The following is a 22,573-nucleotide window of genomic DNA, read 5'->3' as shown; positions in this document are numbered from 1 at the left end:
TTAACTGCAAATTTAATTATTTCTTTTATAGCATTCCATTAGCATTCACAAAAATAGGAATGAGTTTGTCAGGATCTCCCTCCATTTGTGGGTAGCAGTCCTAGCATTTGAACTCCAGGACTCGGTAGTTTACTTCGAATGCAAACCATTGGAATGACACCTTGAAGATTTCAAATTGTCACGATTAAAAAAAGAACAACAGGAAGAAAAGAAACCCAGGTGTCAGCGGTTTCTGCCTGTAATCCTAGCTCCTCAGGATGCTGAGATGTAGCGAATGCCAATTTGAATTCAGCCAGGGCAAGAAAGTCGGCAACAGTCTTATTTCTAAGAGATCACAGGAAAAAAAAATAACACCATGAGTGGGGCTGTAGCTCAAGTTGCAGAGTGCTTCCCCTGAGCAAAAGTAGCTAAGGGACAAGGCCTAGGCTCATAGTTAAACCCCACACCTGCACCTCCCCCCAAAAAAGGGAGCAGTAACTCCATGTCTCTGTGTATGGATGGATGATGTATGGATGATGGGCATTCAGCAGGTTGCCCATGCCCAGCTGCCCCTGGGCCGGCTGGGACAAGCCCTCAGAGAATATTAAGTATGAGCCGGCAGCTTGAACAAAGCATCCCTCTGCCATTTAATAACTGAAGCCCCGAAGGGTTTGCCTGGGCTGGTGTGTGCAATGGATGCATTATGTTCTAGCTGAGGTGTCCCATTGGGACACCTAGCAGCCAGCCACTGCCTCCAGGAGTAGTCAAAGTTTCTGGATCTATATTCTCTATCCCTCTGTAGGATGTGAGTCTAGGCCTGTGGGGCCTGGTGGTTCTCACTCATTCATCATTCCTCATTGCCGAGTCATTGACTGGTCCCAAATCTTGGCAAAGTTATGAAATTGTCAGCGATTTCTATGCCAAAATGTAAGCCAATAAATCCAACCCTCATAACTCCTGTTACAAGTCAGCCTTGGGCTTCAAATATGGCTTAGCGGTAGAGTGCTTACCTAATAGGCACGAAGCCCTGGGTTCAATTCCTCAGTACCACAGAAACAGAAAAAGCCAAACGTGGCACTGTGACTAGCCTTGAGCAAAAGAAGCTAAGGAACATGCCCAGACCCTGAGTTCATGCCCCAACAATGGCAAAAAAATAAAAGGGAGCCTGGTGAGACATATTCTTCTGGGACTCAGGAGGGCCGAGGTTAGAGGAAAGAGGTAGAGGGGCAGGTGCTTGTGGTTCACCCCAGTAATCTCAAGCTACTCAGGAGGCTGAATTCTGAGGATGACAATTACAAGCACAAAGTCTATATGAACAATTTTGTCCAATTAAACACCCAAAAAGCCAGAAGAAGAGGTGGAATTCAAGGAGTAGAGTGCTAGCTTTGAGCACAAACACTCAGGGATAGTGTCCAGGCCATGAATTCAAACCCCAGGACTGGCACAGACACACAGACACACACACAGACACACAGACACACAGACACACAGACACACAGACACACACACACACACACACACACACACACACACCAAGATAGAGCATTTGCCAGTTAGCCTGCACAATTTCCATATCTCGAGCGAAAAAGGAAGGGAAGACTTGCTCCAGCAGGTGATATAACCAGTGCCAAAATTCCACAGAAGTTCTAAGGCGTGAAACAGGATAGAGAGCCTAATGCAGAAGGTACAACATGGGCAAAGGTCCTGAGGTGTGGTGTAGAGCAGGTGGTGTGGGTGGAATGGAGGTTCTGTGGCTTCAGACAAATCTGGCAGGACATGCGAGTCTGGGTCAAGGTTTGTACTTGAGTCACTGGTAGGGAAGAGGATGGGGTCCCAGAATGAGGCCCAGGGGGAAGTTTAGCTTGACTTTTCTCCATGGACCTCAGCCATTTCTTGTGGCTGGAAGCCTATTTTTCACAGCTCCTGACACTCAGGCATCCTTTGCATTGAGGAGTCAAGGCAAACGCAGGGAAGAACTCTTGCTTAAGAAAAGTTTCTAGCCCAATGTTAACAGTGGTTCAACTCCTGTAAATCCTACCTAATCAGGAGACTGGGTTCAGAGATCGTGGGTCAAAGCCAGCTCAGAGGAGGAAACTTAGTGAGACTCTTCTTGCCAGTGAACTACCCAAAGCCAGAAATTGCGCTATGGCTCAAGTGGTAAAGTGCCAACCTCGAGGGAAAAAGTTAGGAGACCAGAGCCTAGCCCTGAGTTCAAGGCCAGTTCTGGCAAAAAAATAAAGAAAAGCTTTCAGGAGCTCCTAGTCCACTGTTGTGAAAGGCCAGATCAGCCAGGCACTGGTGGCTCATGCCTATCCGCCTAGCTCCTCAGGAGGCTGAGATGTGAGGGTCGCGGTTCAAAGCCAGCCCAGGCAGGAAAGTCCGGGGACTCTGAAACTCCAGAAACCTGGAAGTGGCCCTCTGGCTCAAGTGGTAAGCTGAAGCTAGGTGACAGCAACCCATGACCAACACTTGGCCTGCTTGGATCTCACTTTGTGGCTCTAAGCAGAGTATTTTCCAGTGGGCCCCTGAGTTTCTCCCAATGTCTAGGTATCCTACAAGTCTTGAAAGCAGCCCATTTGGAGGCTTTTGCCTACAGATTGAGCCACATTATCAGAGAAGTGTCCAGCCTTGGGGCATGGAGGTCATTGTCTGGCTCATCAGAATGAAATCTGTCATGGGTTCAGTGTGGGTCTGAGCAGTAAATCAATGTCTCAGACCACGGTTCTGGGCCAGGAGGGGCAGAAGAAGGTGGCATGGCAGGTAAAGCCTACTCATGTAGATATCACAAGAGTGCAAATCTGTCAGGCACAACTCTGGTGGATGTTGAGTTGGGCTCATGAAAGAGTTGTGGGTTCAGGAATCCACAGCCGGCTGGCTGGTGCTTGTAGCATTCGCTATCCCTGGAGTTCCAGGGCTCACCAGTGCATGAGGTCCAATTAAGGTCTTCAGTCATGGGCCGACTACAAAAGAACATCCATAGTGACATTTCCCTTGGTCCTGTGGCCCTGAGCACGGATGGAGGGGCAGGTCCCATGGAACTTACTGCCATGGCCCAGACACAGTCAGGGGCTGCTGGGAGCTGATGTGTACTGTAGTTCAAGTGGTAGAGCACCAACCTTGTGCAAACAAGCTAAAGGATACCACATAGACTCTGAGTTCAAGCCTCGGTAGACACACGAACACACACACACACACACACACACGCAAATACACACACACACACACACACACACACGCACGCACACACACACACTCATGCACAAAAAAGCACACACAACAACATCCTTAGCAGGTCCCAATGGTTCATACCAGCAATCGTACCTACTTACGATGTTGAGCTCTTAGGATGGCAGCTTGAAGCCAGCCCAGGCAGCAAAGTATGTGAGACTCTTCTCTCCAGTAAACTACTAAAAAAGATGAAAGGTGAGCTGTGGTTCAAGTGGCACAGTTTTAGCTTTGAACAAAGGAAGCTCAGGGAAAGTGCCTAGGCCCTGAGTTCCAGCTCTAAGATTTTTTTTACAGACACCCTTTGCCTCTACCTCACACCCAATCAGGCCATAAATCCAGATTTCGGTCACCCTTGATCTCACTTCCACTCCTGCCACTTTCATAGCACTGCCACAAGTGGCCAGTGTGTGGCCAGCACTGGATTAAGAGAACTTTTAACAAGAGGGGCATAGCCAGGTCAAGGCTAATGCCCCAGAACATTGAGGTATTGGCCTTACCAGTTTCTCATGCCCCAGTTCCCTGTACGTAGAATCTAAAGTCTGTGCCTCTGTATTCTGGGCATCCAGAATTGCCTAGAACGACCTGAGAGGCCAAGCTGGGGCAGGAAGTTAGACTTTCCTGCGACAAGTTACGTTGACATTTCCTAGACACCAACGGAAACTTCCAAGCCACTTTGGCCTCACCTCCCATGTATCTCCGGACCCTCCTTGCATGGGCAGCCTTCATTCAGCTATCAAGCTCAAGTTGGCCAGAGCCACCAGAAACCCCCCTTCCTCCACTTCACTGCCAGCCTAAAAAGAGGGACATGCAGCCAGAGACCCAGCTGAGAAAAAGAACAGGACATCGCATGACTAAGGACCCCCAGAGGCAGGGGAGACACTATGCCAGCCGGCCCTGCTGGCCCAGAATCCCCTGGAGGTGCCCAAAGATTTGGACAGGCCAGACTTGGGTCTCAAAGTAAAGCTGAAATGCAGGCCTCTGGCAATTTAGGACTCATTGTTGACCTTGATAGAGCGCTAAAGGACAAGGTCGTCATGGAGGAGGGGCACCATCTGAGGCAGAAAGAGTCAAACAGGCACCCAGGAAGTGGTCAGAGAAAGAAGAGGGAAAAATACACACACACACACACACACACACACACACACACACACACACACACACACACAAGTAGCCCAAGGCCTCAGAAGTCCCTGAGCAATCTGAACATCCCACCCCCAAGAAGATGGTACTACTATCCTCAGACCACTGTAGACAAAACTCATGGCCTCTCACACATCTGGAATGGCTCATAACACAGCCTGGAATTTCCTAAATGTACACACGACTATGCAGAAATCTCAGCTACCTTATTTTTGGTTGTCTGTCATGGGGTTTGAACTCTGGGCCTGTGCACAATCCCTCAGCTCTTCAGCTGTAGGTGGGCCCTCTACCACTGGAGCCACAGTGCCACTTCTGGCTTTCTGGTGGTTCACTAGAGATAAAGTCTCACAGATTTTCCTTCCCAAGCTGGCTTTGAACCACGATCATCAATCAGATCTTAGCCTCCTGAGTATCTAGGATGACACAGTGTGATCCACCAGCGGCACCTGGCTTCAGCCACCTTCTTAGACCCAGGGAAAACCCATCTGGTCAGGCCACAAACCACATGCAACCCTTCAGTTCAGACTTTGACACCAGCATCCAAAACCATTCTTCCATGGATGGAGAGCATATAATTGACCCTAATATCCCACCCCTGCTCCCATTCACCCACTCCCTGCCTGCGACAGGCCACGACCTATGGAGTTCTTGGTAAGGCACCACCCATCCTACTGTGGTTTCACACTGGGGCAAACCTGAGGAGTTCTTAGAAATGTCTGTACAGTGAGGCCAGCACCTGGTCTCCCAACCACAGCAACCTCACTAATTCAACATCTTTTGCAAGCAAGGAAGGGGTGTCTTTCTTCCTTCCTTTCTTTGATTTTTGGTTGCAGGGTTTGAACTCAGGGCTTCGGTACTGTCCCTGAATTCTAATTTTCCTTAAGGCCAGTGCTCTACCACTTGAGCCACAGTACCACTGCCAGTTGCAGATTGGAGATGAGGCTCTCATGGGACTTTCCTGCCTGGGCTGGGAAATGAGATCCTCTGGATCTCAGCCTCCCGAGTGGCCAGCATGACAGGCGTGATATGACAGGTGTGAGCCACTTGCACACGGCTTAAGGTGTCTTGTCCTTCAGAATTTCCAGCTAGTCCTCCTCTAGATGCTACCACCTAAACACCCCTCTACCTCCCTCAGGAACAGCAAAGGGAGGCTCAGAATCTGGGTGGGGCCATGGGCATTAAAGGGCCCCCTCCACATCACTAGCCCTGTCTAAGCTACCATTTGCCTCCTATCGATGGCCTGGTCGTCCAGGACAGAACAGACCCACTAGGAGTTCTGGTGCCTTCCCTGTATCCCCCTGCCCCAATCAACCAGTACCTGAGAATTTCTGGGGCCAGCTGTTGCATGTCCCAGTGGAAGATGTGGGGAGGGTTGCTGATAATGTGTCCCGGGGTGTCCAGGGCAGAAGGAGTGTCTAGCTCACTTCTGTCAAAGAAGGAAACACAAAGCATGCATGATCTATTAAGAGCTACAGAGCATAGCCATCCACCGGTCACCAAGGTCCCTTGGAGAGCTGTTTTATGTTGACAGCCCTTGGGCTTAGCCTTGGGGCCTGGGTGGTATCCTCAAGTTTCTTTGGCTCCAGGTGAGCACTTCCACCTGAGCCATGATGCCACTTCTGAGATTTTCTTTGTATGCAGGACCTAGGAATCGAACCCGGGGTTTCCTGCATGCTAGGCAAGCCCTCTACTTCTAAGGCACAATCCAAGCCCTGCATAGCTATTCTTCTGTGACCCATCAGGCCTGTCTCCAGACAGTCTTGCACATCTCTACCGTGTTTCTCACCAACAGTCCTGGTTGGAAATGAACACGCTCTGCTATGTTGTCCATGATCTGCTGCAACTTTGCTCTCTGTGCTTCCTGTCAGCTCCTCCTTGTTAAGCAAGACCCTCTTTTCAAGTGATGCCTCTAAGAAGCCCATTCTGATCACCTTGGCAGAGCTGGAACCTCTCTGCTCTGCAGGCTTCTGGCATTATGATACCCTGCCGTCTGTCCAGTGTGGGTTGAGAATGCACAAAGGGGAAGGGCTGGCTTCCACCACCGGATTTCTGAAGGCACTGATACACCACCCAGGGACAGGTGTTGTACCACACTCCGAGATAGGGCCCTCGAAGCTCAGGCAGTCTGTGGGCAACAAGACGGGGCCAATTCTTTGTGTGGGGTTGAACTCAGGATCTGGGAGCTGTCTCTGAATTTCCATGCTCAAGGTTGGGGCTCTACCACTTGAGCCACAGTTCCACTTCAGGCTTTTTGGTGGTTCCATGGAAAGTAGAGTCTCACAGGCTTTCTAGCTTATGGTTGGCTTCAAACTATGATCCTCAGATCTCAGCCTCCCAAGTAGCTAGGATGACAGTGTGAGCCTTAGCCCCGGGTGACAGGCACCAAAGGCTTTTTTTTTGCTCCCGTTTCAACTAGCAAGCCCAAGTTAAAATAATCAGTTTCAGGGGATCAAGATCCTCTCCCAGGTCAGTTAATCCAAGGAGATAAAGTGTCTTTGGAAAAGGCTAGTCTGAGTAGGCCTAGTGGTGTGTGTGGGTGTGTGGGTGTGGGTGTGTGGGAGTGTGTCAGGGATACCTACCCCCATCTCTCTGGTACCTCATCTTTCCAGCAGGGAGTGCATCCAGAATAGTCACCCCAAGGAAGACGAATGGGAGAGGGTACCTAAGGTCACATCCAGGGGGATGATCCGAATTATGCACTGCAACCGAACCTGGAGAGATAAAGGAGAGAAAGAGAAGTTTTGGGGAACATCAAGGGAAGCCCCTTATCTTTGGCTACAGGTACCAGCGAGAAGACTGAATCCATCTGTCTTGGTCGTCAGATAAAATGTATACACATTTCATTTATTTATTATTATTTTGTGAGTCCTAGGGCTTGGATTCAGGTTATCTTTGAGCTTCTTTTGTTCAAGGCTGAGGCTCTACCACTTGAGCCACAACACCAAATCTGGCTTGTTTGTGTGTGGGTTTTGAGGGGGAGGTTGTTCTTGGGAGATAAGAATCTCACAGACTCCCCTGCCCGGGCTGGCTCTGAGTCACGACCATCAAACCTCAGCTTCCCAAATAGCCAGGATCATGGGCAGGAGCCACCAGCTCCTGACTGCCACCATCCATTTATAATCCCTTAGGCCCAGGGCTGAGCCACCCACAGTGCACCCCATTGTTGGGAGTGGGAAGCAGACATGAGTGGGTTTGATACTTTAACAGCCTTCCTATCTTTGAGCATTGTTCTGGGTCAGTCTGATGGTGGCTTCCTCCTTATCCACAGCAATGACTTGGCTCTGTCACGAGAACAAACGTCTCCCGGGAGGTTTCAGGTCTAGGGTTTTTTTTTTTCTGCACTCTGCCCCCCTAACCGAAATGACACACCCTAGCAAAGGATAGTAGACACTGAGTGTTTTCATTGTCTTATAACCAGGGTCTGACCAGATAGGTGCGGGTGAGGGTCAGAGGCCCAGGATAGTGCTGGGTAGGGGGACAATGCCTCCTCATCCAATTTCCTTCAATGGTCTAGCAGAGGGATTTGGGGAAGCACTCATGGGATGGACAATGCATAACCATCATGGTCCAGCCAGTGCACAGAGGGGCTTACCTCATGAAGCTGGTTCAACAGGGTGACCGACACAGCTCCTGACCCACAGCCCACATCCAGAATGAGAGGTCCACTTTGGGTTCCAGCCAGATAGGGATGCTGGGCCACCTGCTCCAACACCCATGCAACCAGTTCCTGTGTGAGAGAGAGACAGAGAGAGAAATAAGGCCAAAATTACACTTATGCCCGGTGCCAGTGGCTCAGGCCTATAATCCTAACTACACAGGAGGCTGAGATATGAAGATCATGGTTCAGAGCTGGCCCAGGCAGGAATGTCTGTGAGACTCTTATCCTCAAAGAACCACCAGAAAACCGGAAGTGATTCTGTGGCTCATGTGGTAGAGCACTAGCCTTGATCTGAGGAGCTTGGGTACAGTGCCCTGGCCCAGAGTTCAAGCCCCACGACTGACAAGCAGTGGACTTCCCACCATAAGAAGTGGACTGCATAGCACCTACTGTCCTAGGGAGCATAGCAGAGAAGTCAGGCCAAGCTTCCTGTGCGCTGGGGGTCATGAGTAGATCACCTGGCTTCTCCATGCCTCATTTTCCCCAGCTGCAAAACTGAATAGAGTGAAGGATTTCCTTCATCATGGAAATTGGGTAATGATGAAAGAGAACCATGTTCTGTTTCATTATCCCACACCTATTGCATGATTAAGAGCAGACCCCATCTGCCACATTACCTCCCGCTGAATCTCCCTGAGAGATCATGCCAGGCAAACATAAGCTTCATGGAAGCATGCCTGCAAAAGGGGGTGTTGGTTCAAGGCTTCCTATACACTTGGCTGCACCTTTATTGCCTCTACCTTTATTCTTACTGTATTCTTCTTGGCTGTGCATTTGCTGCCTTTATTCTGGTTTTGGCTATTTTTCTATTGATCAGCGAACAGAGCATGTTGTTTCTTTCCAGTCCAATAGAGATGGCTTCTCTATATAATAAAGACTAGGACCAAAGATTAGATGTGGACAATTCCCCATTCAATATATCATCTGATGGGACGCTGCCTCCAGAAACTCCTGCAACTTCAAAAGCAGTTTTGCGGCTCCCTCATAGTAAATATAAAAATACAAAATTTCCAGATATGTTACAATAGGCAGAATTAATGAATTAAACTAAACCAGAAGGACTTATCCCAAAAGCACAGAGATTTATAGAAAAAGGGACCTCTGATAATAAAAGGAAAAGAAAGATTGCCACAACAGTTATGACTAAGTTTGGTCCAGCTTACGTTATAGGGAATAGATGGTGGTTTCCCACCTCTTTCATTTGGAAATATGATGGCTGACTTATTAACTAGAGAAACCATCATGCTTTATTTGTAATTAATCACCTTAATACTAATGAACAAAAACTTACACTTATGCAAAAACATTGGAGCGAAATTGGATTTAAAGTTCAGCCAAAAGTTAAAAGGAAAGATTTGCTCACAGGAACCTGGAAAGGGCCTGATGTATTAATCACCTCGGGAAGAGGGTATACATGTGTGTTTCCACAGGATGCCGAGTCACCCATCTGGAATCTCAACCGACTCGTGTACCCCTACAAAGATAAGAGAAACCCAGCAAAAAAAACCCAAAAAACAGAAGATGCAAATGAAGAAAACGATGCAGAAGCTCAAAAGTCTTCACCTTTCTCCTCAACAGGCAAAGACAACAAAAGAAGCTCAACCACCAACCTGGGAACAAATTAAGAAGCTCACCCATTCTGCGGAGGAGATTGTGGTTTCTACGGGAAAGACTATCACTGTTGAAAATATGTTTCTTCCTATGCTTGCCATTATTGCTATGCAGTCAGTGTCTGTTTCCGGAGAATAATACTGGGCATATGTTCCTAATCCTCCTCTTCTATATCCCGTGGGATGGGAGGGATGAAGATATAATATAAGTAATGACAAATAATAGTTACCTGCTAGGGAGTTTGGAGGACTATTCTAATTCTCATATGACTTCTCAAACAATTAATTATGAAGGAATGACAGATACCACTCCAGTTTGTATAACGCTATCAGGAGAAAATCTCTCTGGGTGTTTGCCTATAAACTATAGAACTTTTTTGACTGATGCCCTTGATCAATCCAATGATAAAAAGTTCAAAAAAAGATTGATGTGGGAAATTGGCATGATGACATTAGACTTTCATACTTATAATGAATCCTTTTTCATTCCCAAGAGGAATATACATTTAGGTAACTGCCTACAAAAATATCATGACAAGGATCAGTTTGGGGATGCATTAATTACCTCACCAAAATGGTGGGAATGCGGATTTCAAAAGGCTTCTTTTTTATAACCCTATTGGGCACCAGATAGTATTTTTGATTTTTCCATTGCTAACCCTGATTATGATTATGCCTCCTACTTAAAACATAATTCATCAAAGTTTAATGGCTATGCTCCTGATATGCACGGGGAACCCCTGAAATGATGGCTCACTCCAGGGTGGGTGGCTTCCATTTTGGTGAGTCACTCTCCCTTTCACAATAAAAAGGGCATTCAGCTGGATTTGTTCAGACTTTTTGCAGCAAAAAACATGATTTTACTGAAAAAGCCCAAGAAAACTAAGAGTACTGCAATTGGGGTAAGAGCATGTGTGGGTTATCCTATGGGAATTTTAGCTGGAAAACTAGATAATTTAATCATTATTAATCAAGGAAAATCTTATTATATTAGCTGTAAGGATTTTATTTTTACTAATTGTTTTACTTCTTCTCTGGGTAAAACATATTCTGTAATTTTTATTTTAAAAAGACCTTCGTATGGAATGTTACATGTAGATCTATAAAATGACCCTTGGTTTAAAAATTCTGCTTTACAAATGTTGAAAACTCTGGATATTATGTTGCAGCCAAAACTCTTTGTTGCGGCCTTGATTTTAGGAATAAGTGCTTTAATAACAATAATTATCTCTTTAGCGATTTCTACAGCAGCCTTAGTAAATGAAGTAAACACTGCTCATTTTGTTACTGATTTAAGCAAAAATGTTTCATTAGCCCTAGTAAAACAATAAATTATAGATAAAAAGTTAGAAATGAAAATAAATGCTCTGGAGGAAGTGGTTCTGTCTATAGGTCACGAAGTTCAAAATTTAAAAACACAACTCTCAGTTAAATGTCAGGCTAGTTTTAAATATATCTGTGTTACTGCTCTAAAATATAACTTTTCTTTTAATTGGAATGCCACCAAAAATCATTTGTTAGAGTTTGGATAGATAAAGATATCTCTAATGTTATGGAGGATTTACAGGATAAAATTACAGCAGTTAGTAAAGCTCATTCAGATGTAAAACTTTTACAATCTTTGGCAGCGTTAAGCATAACGTGGAGGGCCTCAATCCTCTGGATTGGATTCATGTAATAATTATAATTGCCATTGTCAGATCAATTCACCCAATTCTTACTCTTATATTTCCAGTCATTTTCCGGATGATCTTTAGATTTGTCTCTTCTGTGCACCAAGACATTCATGAGCTTCAATTAAAAAATAAAAAAGAAAGAAATTCCATGACATCTCCTGCTGAATCTACGTGAGAGATCATGCCAGACAAAGCATAAGCTTCATGGAAGCATGCCTGCAGGAAGGGGGTGTTGGTTCAAGGCTTCCTATACACTTGGCTGCATCTTTATTGCCTCTACCTTTATTCTAACTATATTCTTCTTGGCTGTACATTTGTTGCCTTTTTCTCGTTTTGGCTATTTTTCTATTGATCCACGAACAGAGCTTGTGAAGCCACTTCCTCTTGTGCCTGTCCTCCCTACTCTCTGCTCTCTCTCTCTACCTCCACTTCTCTCGCAGGCTGCCTCACACCCTTTGCACATGCGCACCTGCCCCTGTGAGACCCTGGCCACTGCTGCCTCCACAGTGAGGCCCCTGAGCCCTGCCTCCTCCTCCCCTTGGCCCAGTTCCCTGTTCCCCTTGGCTCTGCCCCCTACCCTTGCCCACAAGAGCAGCCCTGACTGGGCCCTAAGGCTTCCAGGCCATGGGAATTACAGCCTCACCTCAGCTCAGCACTCCCCACCTACCCTAGCACTTGCTCAGGGGATCGAGTCTCCCCTCAGCCCCATGACAAGAGGAGACTCTCCTCAAAGCCTCTCCACTCCACATATCAAGCACATGCGCAGTGACCCAGTGAGAGAGAGAGAGAGACAGAGACAGAGACAGAGAGAGACTGAGAGACTGAGAGACTGAGAGACTGAGAGAGATTGTTGGGGAAAACTACCTCTCAAGGAATCAGAACATAGCACCCTTTCGGATGACTCAGCACACAGCATACTTCAAAAAACATCACAAAGCACCCTGAGTAAAAGACAGCACAATGTGCCCTTTGAAGGACTTAGCATATAATAGCCTTTGGGATGACTCAGCACACAGCACCCTTTGAAGGAGGGAATCCATAGCATGCAGTGTATAGGACTCAGTGCATGGCACACTTTGAAAAACTCAGCACGTAGCACTTTTTCCCAGGACTCAGCATATAGCATCCTGTGTTAAGTCTCCATACACACCACCCTTTGAAGGGCTGAGTATGTAGCACCCTGTGTAAAACACTCAGTGCAGAGCACCCTTTGAAAAACTCAGCACATAGCACAGTTTTGAAGGACTCAGCACATACCACCTTGTGGAAGAACTCAACACACACCGCTATTTGAAAGACAGTACAGATCACTGTCTACAGGACTCGGCACATAGCACTCACCTCATCCTCTCTTCTCAAGGATGCAGCACATTACACCTATTGAGATAACTCAGCACACAACCCTCTTTGAAGCACTCAGCAAAAGTACCCTGTGTAAAGGACTGGGCCCACAGCACCCATTGAAAAATTCACCTGTCCCTCCCTTCTCAAGCGGTCAGCACATAGCACCATTTGGGATGAATTAGCATACCACACTTTTGAAGGACTCAGCATAAAGTACATTGTGTAATGGACTCAGCACACAGCACCCTTTGAAAAATCCAGCACAGCCTACTCTTCTCAAGGACTCAGAACATAACACCCTTTGGGATGACTCAGCACACAGAATGGTATTTGAAGACTCAGAAAAAACACCCTATGCGGGAAGGACTCAGAAAACAGCACCCTGTGAAGGACTCAGCACATACCTGTATGTCACAAGTTCAGCTGTCATTAGAATTAGGGTACTTTCTGCAGTATCATCATTCTTCAGAAACACTTCACAAATCCTACTAGTTCACATTTAGTTAATGTGTGTTTTATATGGAGGAAGGTCAGCTGGGGGTCTTGAACTCAAAGCTTGGGGCCCCTGTCCCTGAGCTCTTTGGTTCAATGCTAGAGCTCTACCACTTTGATTCACAGATCCAATTTTGGTTTGGTTTTTTTTTTGGGTTGTTCTTTGACAGGCCTTATGGTAATCAGGAAGGCCAAGTTGGGGTTTCCATGGGCAAAGGCTCTTAGCTGGGCCTGGAGCTGACTTCTCACTTCCTTGTGCCCCTGGGAGCAGGGCCTCCTGGAGCTCTCTTGGCCTAGGGTGGAACAGATCTGCTCTGGAATCATCACTCAGGGTGAGCGAAAGTCAGGTTGGCCCTGGTCACTTCCCCAAATTGAACTCTAGAGGACGATAGTCCTCCATGATGGCAGAGGGACGCATGTTCCACCTCTAGCCACCAGGAGGCAGGATTTGTCCACCATAAGGATTGTATCAGTTGTATTTACTCTTGTTTCCCTGGGGCTCCCATCATGCTTTGAAGCCACCCTGGACAGGAAAGTCCTTGAGACTTACCTACAATTAACCATCGAAAAGCAAGTGGGGCTGCGGCACAAGTGGCAGAGCACTAGCCTTGAGCAAGAAAACTCAGGGATAGAGCCTTGGCCCTGAGTTCACACACACACACACACACACACACACACACACACACACACACACAAGCACGCGCACACACCACATGCATGCAAAATCAAAGATTTCTACACTGAAATCTTTGGGTATTCTCTACCTTTTCCCCACTGAGTCTGGTGGCTATTGGCCTAGGTGTTTGATGCATCCAACACCACCTGGCATCTTTAATTTTGGGGAGGAGAATGGCTAGAAGATCAGCCTTCCCCCACCCAGCTCCTTGACTGGGTCAAGGTCTATCCAGGCCCGTTAGGTCTCCTTTTACAGACTCGCCAAGATGCCTTCAAAAGGTATCAAATGCTGGGCACTGGTGGCTCATGCCTGTCATCCTAGCTAATCTGGAAGCTGAGATCTGGAGGATCACGGTTCAAAGCCAGACTGGGCAGGAAAGTGTGTGAGACTCTTATCATCTATGAACCATCAGAAAACAAGAAGTGGCCCTGTGTCTCAAGTGGTAGAGTGCTAGCCATGAGAGAAAGAGCTCAGGGACAGTGACCAGGACCTGAGTTCAAGCTCCAGGACTGGAAAAACAAATCTTTATTGGAGGCTTGTTTTCCCTTTGAAAACAATTCCTTCTTTGTGATAAGCATAGAATGGGCCTCTTCCCTGGCCACCAATAGATGTCCCTTGAATATGGGCCACCTCCCAGCAGCCTTTGCCCTACCCAACCCACAGTTTACCCTTTCCATGACCCAGCAGATGGAGGCCTGAGAGAAGGCCACCTGGCCACCTACTTATGGTGGCTGCTGAGGCTTTGGAGAATCCCCATGTCACATAGTCATCATCTACATCAGTCTACAGAAGAAAGGGAGGGACCGTTCCTCACCTGAGCCCATGAGCTGTGGGTGGCTCTGGATGTGGGGCAGCTGCGCCAGGATGTGCTTTGTGGGGGAGTCCTCTCTGGGGTTGGGAATCTTGATCTCCCTTCTGCTAGTTTCCACACTGTGTTGAAGTGGCAATTCTTTAAAACCTTTCTGCTCCTCCCTCTTTTCACCAGCCCTGGAGCCTGGAGTCATCCAAAGCGGTGGCAGTGACAGGAGGTTCAGTCTGTGCTGGCATCTGGAGGCTGTTGTCCATGTCTTCCCCTGTGAGGAGTGACAACGGCTCCCACAGCTCTCTCCATTTCTCCATCTTCTCCTAGGACAACTGGTACACACGCTCAGGTTTCTTCTGACACAGCTCAGCCAGAATGAACATCTGCTCTTTACATGCCACGAGGGATTCCTCAACAGTGCGATGTGTGCCGACAGCTGGCTGCATCTATGTTGAAGATCACCCGCTGGACTATGGAAGTCCATCTTATCAGGCAGGTCGTGGACAAAGTATAATTTCTTCTCGGACTCCCACGCGTCCTATTTCCCATCCCCACACAGCTGTGGTGCCAGCACATGGATGGAGTGCCTGTGGCTCGATCTTTCTCTGGCACTGAACTGCCAGGTGAACCTGGTGCCTGCAGCAGGCCTGCCACTCCTACTGCAGGAGTTTCCCCCTGTGGATTTCAGCCACTAAGAGTGCTCACAAATCCATGTCCCTCTCGGTTTGGGGAATGTCTCCATTCTCTGTAATGGTCATGTGGGGGGGAGTCGACTCCTCACCTTTTGCTTCTCCAGGGTTTTAGACTTCCCCTTCCCCAGGGAACGCCAGGAAGCTCAGCTGGGCCTGCAGCCGCTCCTCCTGTGGTCTGATTACTTTCAGGCACTTGAGAGTGTCTTGCCACTTTGAGGGCACCACCAGGTCTCCCCAGTTGGTCGGGCTGTGCACTTTCTTCAGCTGCTCCAGGAGTTGGGTCTGCCTCTCTATGTGCTGCTGCAGGACCTCCTTCTCGGAGCTAAGCCACTAATCGGTGGTGATGTACTGCTCATAGACGGCTCTGAGCTCCTGCAGCGGGGCCAGGGACTGCTCCTGCTGGTCCTGAGATGCTTGGCTTTCTTTCTCTCTCAGCCACTTCTTTCCATTCCTCTCTCTTCTCCTCTGTGTGGACCAGCTGTTCCCGCAGGTGTTTCGTCACCTGCAGCTCTGTGTCCAGGATGCTGGCGAGCTCCTCCTCCTCACCACTCACCCTGTGGAGAGCCTCCCACAGCAGGGCTAGCTGTTCCTCCAGCTGTCTGTCACACACATATGCACATCATGGGGTCTCTGGGATCTCCTGCCAATCCTTGACCTTCTCCAGTCTGCACAATTGCTCCTGCTGCTCTGCGTTCTGGGGATAGAGCCTCTGGTTTTCCTGGATCTGGATGTGAAGTTATTCCTCCAGGTTTTTCAACTCCATCTGGGTGCAGTAGGCCTGGGCCTGCAACTGCCACTCAGCCTGAGATGGGCCATGGTTCTTCCAGTATTCTCTAGGTCGAACACCTGCCTCGACCCTCGCTCCTTCTCCTTGGGCAGTTGGTTCACCTGCTGGGTCAGCTGCCGGGCCTCCTTCCACGTGGTCCTCTCAATGCTCAGGTCTTCTGTGAAGTTGTCTATCTCTAGATTCGCTGTGCTCACGTTGTCTAGTAGTCTCTTCAGTTCCTCATGCCCCACAAGTGCTTGTTGGAACTTGCAGATTCCTTTCTCCCTGTTGTCCAGAGCACGTCCAGCTTCTCCTGTAACTTTGAGTTCACTTGCTCCAGGTCATCGAAGCTTCTCGCCTTCCTTGAGCAGAAGGGTCACCTCATGCAGCTGTTCAAAGAACATTTCAGTCTCATTCTGTGATCAGTAACCACAGAAGCCAACATCTCCAGCTCTGCCATGCACTGCTCTGCGGCCTGCAGGCAGCTGGTGAGAGCTTCGTGCTCCCTTTCTGTGTCATTGGCCACCTGCTGCATGCAGGCGGGTGCACATTGTAAATTGCTTTCTGCGGAAATCAACCTCTGTATGGGTGCCTTGTGGATCTCTAGCTCCATTTTAGGTGCTGCATGCACCTGGGCTATCTTCTCCCTCTCTTTCTTCCATTGATCCTGCAGGTCTGACTTTTCCTGCTTCAGTGGTTGGATCTTGGCATAGAGTGCCTGTTTTCTTCTTTTGCTGGGGTCCAGGGTGGGCACCACGTGTCGGTAGCACCTCTGCAGATCCTTGGTGGTATCAGGACCATTGACACTCTGGAACCTCGTGGCTGTGACTGTGTCCAAAGGCACGGGAGGCCCGTGGTGGGCATCACCTTTGGCCGGACCCTTCCCTTTTTCATGTTCTTTGTTTTCTTGAATGTTGCAGGTCTATCAGGAGGATTCTTCTACCGGTGTTCTGGTGGCAGTTTCATCCCCACAGTCTGTTTCTTAGACCTGAAATCGATCCCCAGCACTAGAAAACATCTTTTTCATGTATATTTTACATACATTATTTATGTTTACATACATATGTTGACTCTTTATTGCATTCAGTGTAGTTATTCATTTTATTTTTTGCTTTATTCATGTATTGGCCATTTATTTTATTGAGTATTATGGCACATAGAACATTGATTACATTGATTACATAGGATATAGGTCTGCATATGTATTCCACTTCATACCTGACACCCAGGAATTTCACAGAAAAAGAAAATGTGTCACCATCAGCTTCTTACTCCATGATTCATTGTTTGGGAGTATTGGTGTCTGAACACAAAGCCTATATGGCCAAATTCCTTAATGGGTGCATGTCAGCACGCCATCCTGGGGCAAATTGAGCTGACAGGCAGTTCCCAGGGTATGAGATCAAGCCCCAAGGGTTGACAAAATAAGAACAGATTGACATGTAGATGGTATTATGCTAATAAATATATATCTTTATAGAGTGCCAGAGATGTCTACACATTATTCAGTTATATAGACTACATTTCTACCAATTCTTGGCTATTTATTATGCCTCTATGTAATTAATGGTATTGTTTTCATCCTTAATAAACTATTAAGTAAATCAAGGTCCTGAAATTATTATATCCCTGTAAGAATTTATATTCTTTTAATGCTTCATATTAAATAAAATCAGTCTACTGAAATTATGATGTCTAATTTTATATGAGTAGCATTCACAATTAGCTCATTCAACTGTGACATTGATAACATTCCATCGTTATTCCTATGGATGGGAATGAGTCTCTTAAGATCTTCCACTATTTGGAAGTGGCATGACTGGGATTTGAACTCTAGACCTATGTTCCTATGCGGGACTATGGCTTCCTCAATAGCCTGCTAGCCTTCAGCAATGCATGATGAAGTACCCTTTGGAGCCCTGTCATTCAGATCCAGATCGTCATGGTGCAAAAGAAGAAAATGTAAAAATGCAATCATGCAACATTTTTTTCTTTGGTCGGTCATAGGGCTTGAACTCGGCCTGGGTACTGTCCCTGTGCTCTTCAGCTCAAGGCGAACACTCTACCGCTTGAGTCACAGTGTTACTTCCTTGTTTCTAGTGGTTTATTGGAGATAAGATTCTCACGGACTTTCTTTCCTAGGCTGGCTTTGAACTCCGATACTCAGATCTCAGCCTCCTGTGTAGCTTGGATTTCAGTTGTGAGCCACCGGCGCCCGGCTCTGCCACTTTTTTTCTGTGCATATTTTTTCCACTTGCAAGGCTTGGAGATCTAGGATCCCAGGATTGGCTGTGGCTCCAGTGGCTGCACCCCAGCTTAGGATGATGGAAGCTGAGGCAGAGTTGCCATGACCTGAGTTCAAGACCTTGCTTCGCAAAAAAAAAAAAAAAAAAAAAAATTAGCTCCTTGACTTGCAATTCACGCTGTTTTTTCTACCAGGCTTTGGATTTGAACTCAGAGTCTGGGTAACTCTGTAGCACTGTGGACGAAGGGGAAGCTCACCATGCTTGAAGACAATAAAGTTGGGCCTGGTCCCTAGGTCTGAATTCAAGCCTCAGCCCTGGAAAACATACTATTTATATTTATTGTAAAGATAGTATTTGTATTTACTATAGATGTTCAGTCCATATCCTGTTAGTTGTGGTTATTGATTGTATTTTTGTTTTATTCAATTATTTACCATTTATTGACTGTGATGATATGCATTCCATTTATTATACTGATGGCATCTCATCACATAGTATCTAAATTTGTAGACGTGTTCTCCATCATGTCTGACACCCAGAACTCTCAGAGAAAAGGAAAACAGGTGTGACACTTGACTTCTTATTCCACAATTCAATGGTTTGCAGTGCTGGGATCTGAACTCAGGGCCTAGCAGACCTAATTCAACACCGCAACCTCTAGCCAAGGAAGCTGCCAGACAGTTCCCAGACCCTGAGATTGAGCCACAAGGGTGGACAAAAGAGCCATACATGGATAGGCAGGTGGCAGTATACCAATAAATATATATTTGTATAGAATTCCAGAGACATCTACTTAGGATTCAATGACATCAACTACATTCCTACCAACTCTTATGTATTATTATGCTGCCATTGAAGGAGTAGTATTGTTTTCATGCTTAATAAACCATTCATTAAGATCAATCAGCATCCTAGGATCATTGCATCCCATTTTAGATTAGACCGATGCCCGCAGAAACTTATACATTCATGAGTTTGCAAACATTCCATCGTTATTCCCGTGCATAGGAACAAGTCTCTTGGGAAATCTCCCCACTGGTAGGTGTCAGGACCAGGATACAATATCAGGGACTTCGATGACATATGGGCCTGTGGCTTCCGCAATAGCCTGCTAGCCTTGGTCAATGAAAAGTGAAGTAAACTTGTAGCTTTGTCATTCAGACCCAGGTTGGTCACCATGCAAAGGAATAAAATGTAAACAATCCATCCCGCAGCTATTTTCCAGTGCGGTTTTTTTTTTCTTTCTCCTGCAAGGCTTCCGGGCCTAGGATCACAGGATCGGCTATGCGCCTATGGCAGCCCACCAGCCTAAAGTGATCGAAGCTGAGGCAGAGTTGCCCTGAACTGAGTTTAAATTGCTTGGTTGGAAAAAAATAAAATAAAATAAAAATAATAAATAATAAACCACCCTAGCTCAGAATTAGCACCATTTTTTCTGCCACAGCTGGGATTCCAACTCAGATCTGGGTAACATTATAGCACAGTGGGTGAACGGGAAGCTCACCATCCTTGAAGACTACAAGGTCAGGTCTGCTCCCAGGGCCTGAATTGAAGCCCAGGTCACCTTCACTCTGCAGACCGCCGAGTTCGGACCCAGCATGGTCAACATGCAAAGGAAAATGAACATAAAAGCGCCAGGTGGAACTTCCTGCCACTTTTTTTTTCCCCTTCGCGGCTTTTTTTCTCTGCAAGCCCTGGGATCCTAGGATGCGATGATGAGTTGTAGGTCCAGAGGCTGCAGCCCAGGATGATTGGAACTGAAGCAGAGTTGCCACGACTTGTGGTCAAGCTCTGAGTCTGTTAAAAAATTTTGAAGGAAGCACCCTAGCTCCAAATTAGCCCCATTTTACTGCCAGAGCTGGGATTTGAACTCAGGTCTGGGTAACTGTTACATTGTGGGGGAAGGGGAAGATCACCATCCTTGAAGACTACAAGTTCAGGCCTGCTCTCAGTGCCTGAATTGAAGCCCCAACACTGGCAAAAATCATATGTCCACCTATTTTACACATAGGATCTATTTACATACATGTGTGAAATGCATCATGCTTTCAGTGTAGTTATTTATTTTATTGTGTGTCTTAGAGATGCATTTTGAATTTTATTGTGTATGATGACAGATATAAATGTGCTGACATGCATGACAACCTATTCCCTTGTCTATAGAGTTGTCTATGCCTTGTCCATCCTAGATGAGACCCAGGACTTTCACAGGGCCGGAAAGCAGGTGAACTGATGTACTGCTCACATCAGGATTCATGTTTTGGCAGTGTTGTGATTTGAACTCAGAACCTAGCAGGTCCATTTGGCAAAAGGGTCAAGGTGAGGACACTGGCCTGTGAGCAACTGAGGAGCTAGACCATTTCCAGGACCTGACATTGAGCACAAGGGAGGCCCCGGATAGGCATAAATTCATAATTTAAACATAGGACCTCTATTTATATACATGTTTGGACAGCATCTTGCGTTCGGTGCACTTCTCCTTAATTTGTGTCTAATTCATGGAGGTAATGTGTATTTTACTGAATATTTTGACAGTTATAACTGTGCTAACATGGATGTCAACCTGTTCACATGGCTATAGAGTTGCCTATATAGCATGCTCCATTCCTAGCTGAGAAGCAGGACTTTTGCAGCATAGGAAAAGAGGAGGATCACTTAGCTTCTCACATCAGTATTCATCTTTTGACAGTGCTGGGATTTGAACTCAAGGCCTAGAAAACCCAAGCGGTGAATGGGTCATGGTGAGTACACCAGCCTCTGAGCCAATAGAGGGTTAGGTCCATCCCGGGACCTGAGGTTGAGCCCTGGTGGGGGCCATTATTTTTATAAATTCATAATTTACAGAGATGATCTCTATTTACTTACATGTATGGAATGCATCACGCATTCAGTGTAGTTATTCTCTTTATTTTGTGTCTTAATCAGGGATGCATTTTGTATTTTATTGCATATGATGACAGATATAACTGTGCTGATAAGGATGGCAACCTATTCCAATGTGTATAGAGTTGCCTATATAGCATACTGTGTCCTAGCTGAGACCCAGGACTTCACAGCACAGGAAAACAGGTGCAACAATGGGCTTCTGAAAGAAGCATTCATGTTTTGGCAGAGTTGGGATTTGAACTCAAAGCCTAGCAGCCCCAATTGGTAAAAGAGTCAAGGGGAGGACACTGGCCTGTGAGCAACTGAGGAGTTAGGCTGTTCCCAGGACCTGACATCGAGCCCCAGAGAGAGCCAGGATAGGAATAAATTCATAATAGAAACAGGATCTGTATTAACATATTAGTATAGACAGCATCTTGCGTTCGGTGCACTTCTCCTTAACTTGTGTCTAATTCATGGAGGTATTGTGTATCTTACTGAGTATGGTGACAGATATAACTGTGCTGACATTGATGGCAACCTGTTCCCATGTTTATAGAGTTGCCTATGCATTCATTCTCCATCCTAGCTGAGACCAAGGACTTCCACATGAGAGGAAAACAGGTGCAAAGACTGGCTTCTGACATCAGGATGAAACTTTGTCAGTGCTGCTATTTGAACTCAAATCTGGGTAACCCCATTGCACTGTGGGGAAAGGGGAAGCTCACCATCCTTGAAGACTAGGATGTCAGGCCTGGTCCAGGGCCTGATTTGAAGCCCCAGCACTGGACAAAATAATAAGCCCACCTCTTTTAAACATAGGATCTCTACTTCCATACTGGGGTGGTATGCATCTTGCCTTCAAGGTAGTTTTTTTTTTAAATTTTGAGTCTTATTCATAGATGTATTCTGTATTTTATTGAGTGTGGTGACAGGTATATCTGTGCTGCCCTGGATGACAACTGATTCCCATGAGTAGAGAGTTGCCTATGCATTCTCCATCGTAGCTGAGACCCAGAACTTGCACAGCACAGAAGAACAGGTGCAACAACTGGTTTCTCACATCAGGGTGAATTTTTGGCAGGGCTGGGATTCAAACTTGGGGCCTAGGAGGCCCAACTGACCAATAGATCCATGTGAGCACACCAGCCTGTGAACCACTAAGGAGCTGGGCCTTTCCCAGGAACTGAGATCTAGCCCTAGGGAGCCCACAATAATCCTCAATGCATCATTGAAACATGGGATGTCTAGTCACATCCATGTGTGGACTTCCTCCTGCATTGAGGTTAGTTATCCTCTCCATTTTGTGTGTTATTCATGGATGTATTGTGTATGTTCTTGAGTATATGATGACAGGTATAACTGGGCTGGCATGGATGACAACCTATTCCTATGGCCA

Source organism: Dipodomys spectabilis, unplaced genomic scaffold (assembly GCF_019054845.1).
Source record: "Dipodomys spectabilis isolate Male_0828 unplaced genomic scaffold, ASM1905484v1 ptg000638l, whole genome shotgun sequence".
Classification (NCBI taxonomy): Eukaryota; Metazoa; Chordata; class Mammalia; order Rodentia; family Heteromyidae; genus Dipodomys; species Dipodomys spectabilis.
The sequence above is the reverse complement of the archived record's forward strand: the minus strand, read 5'-3'. Positions refer to the sequence as shown.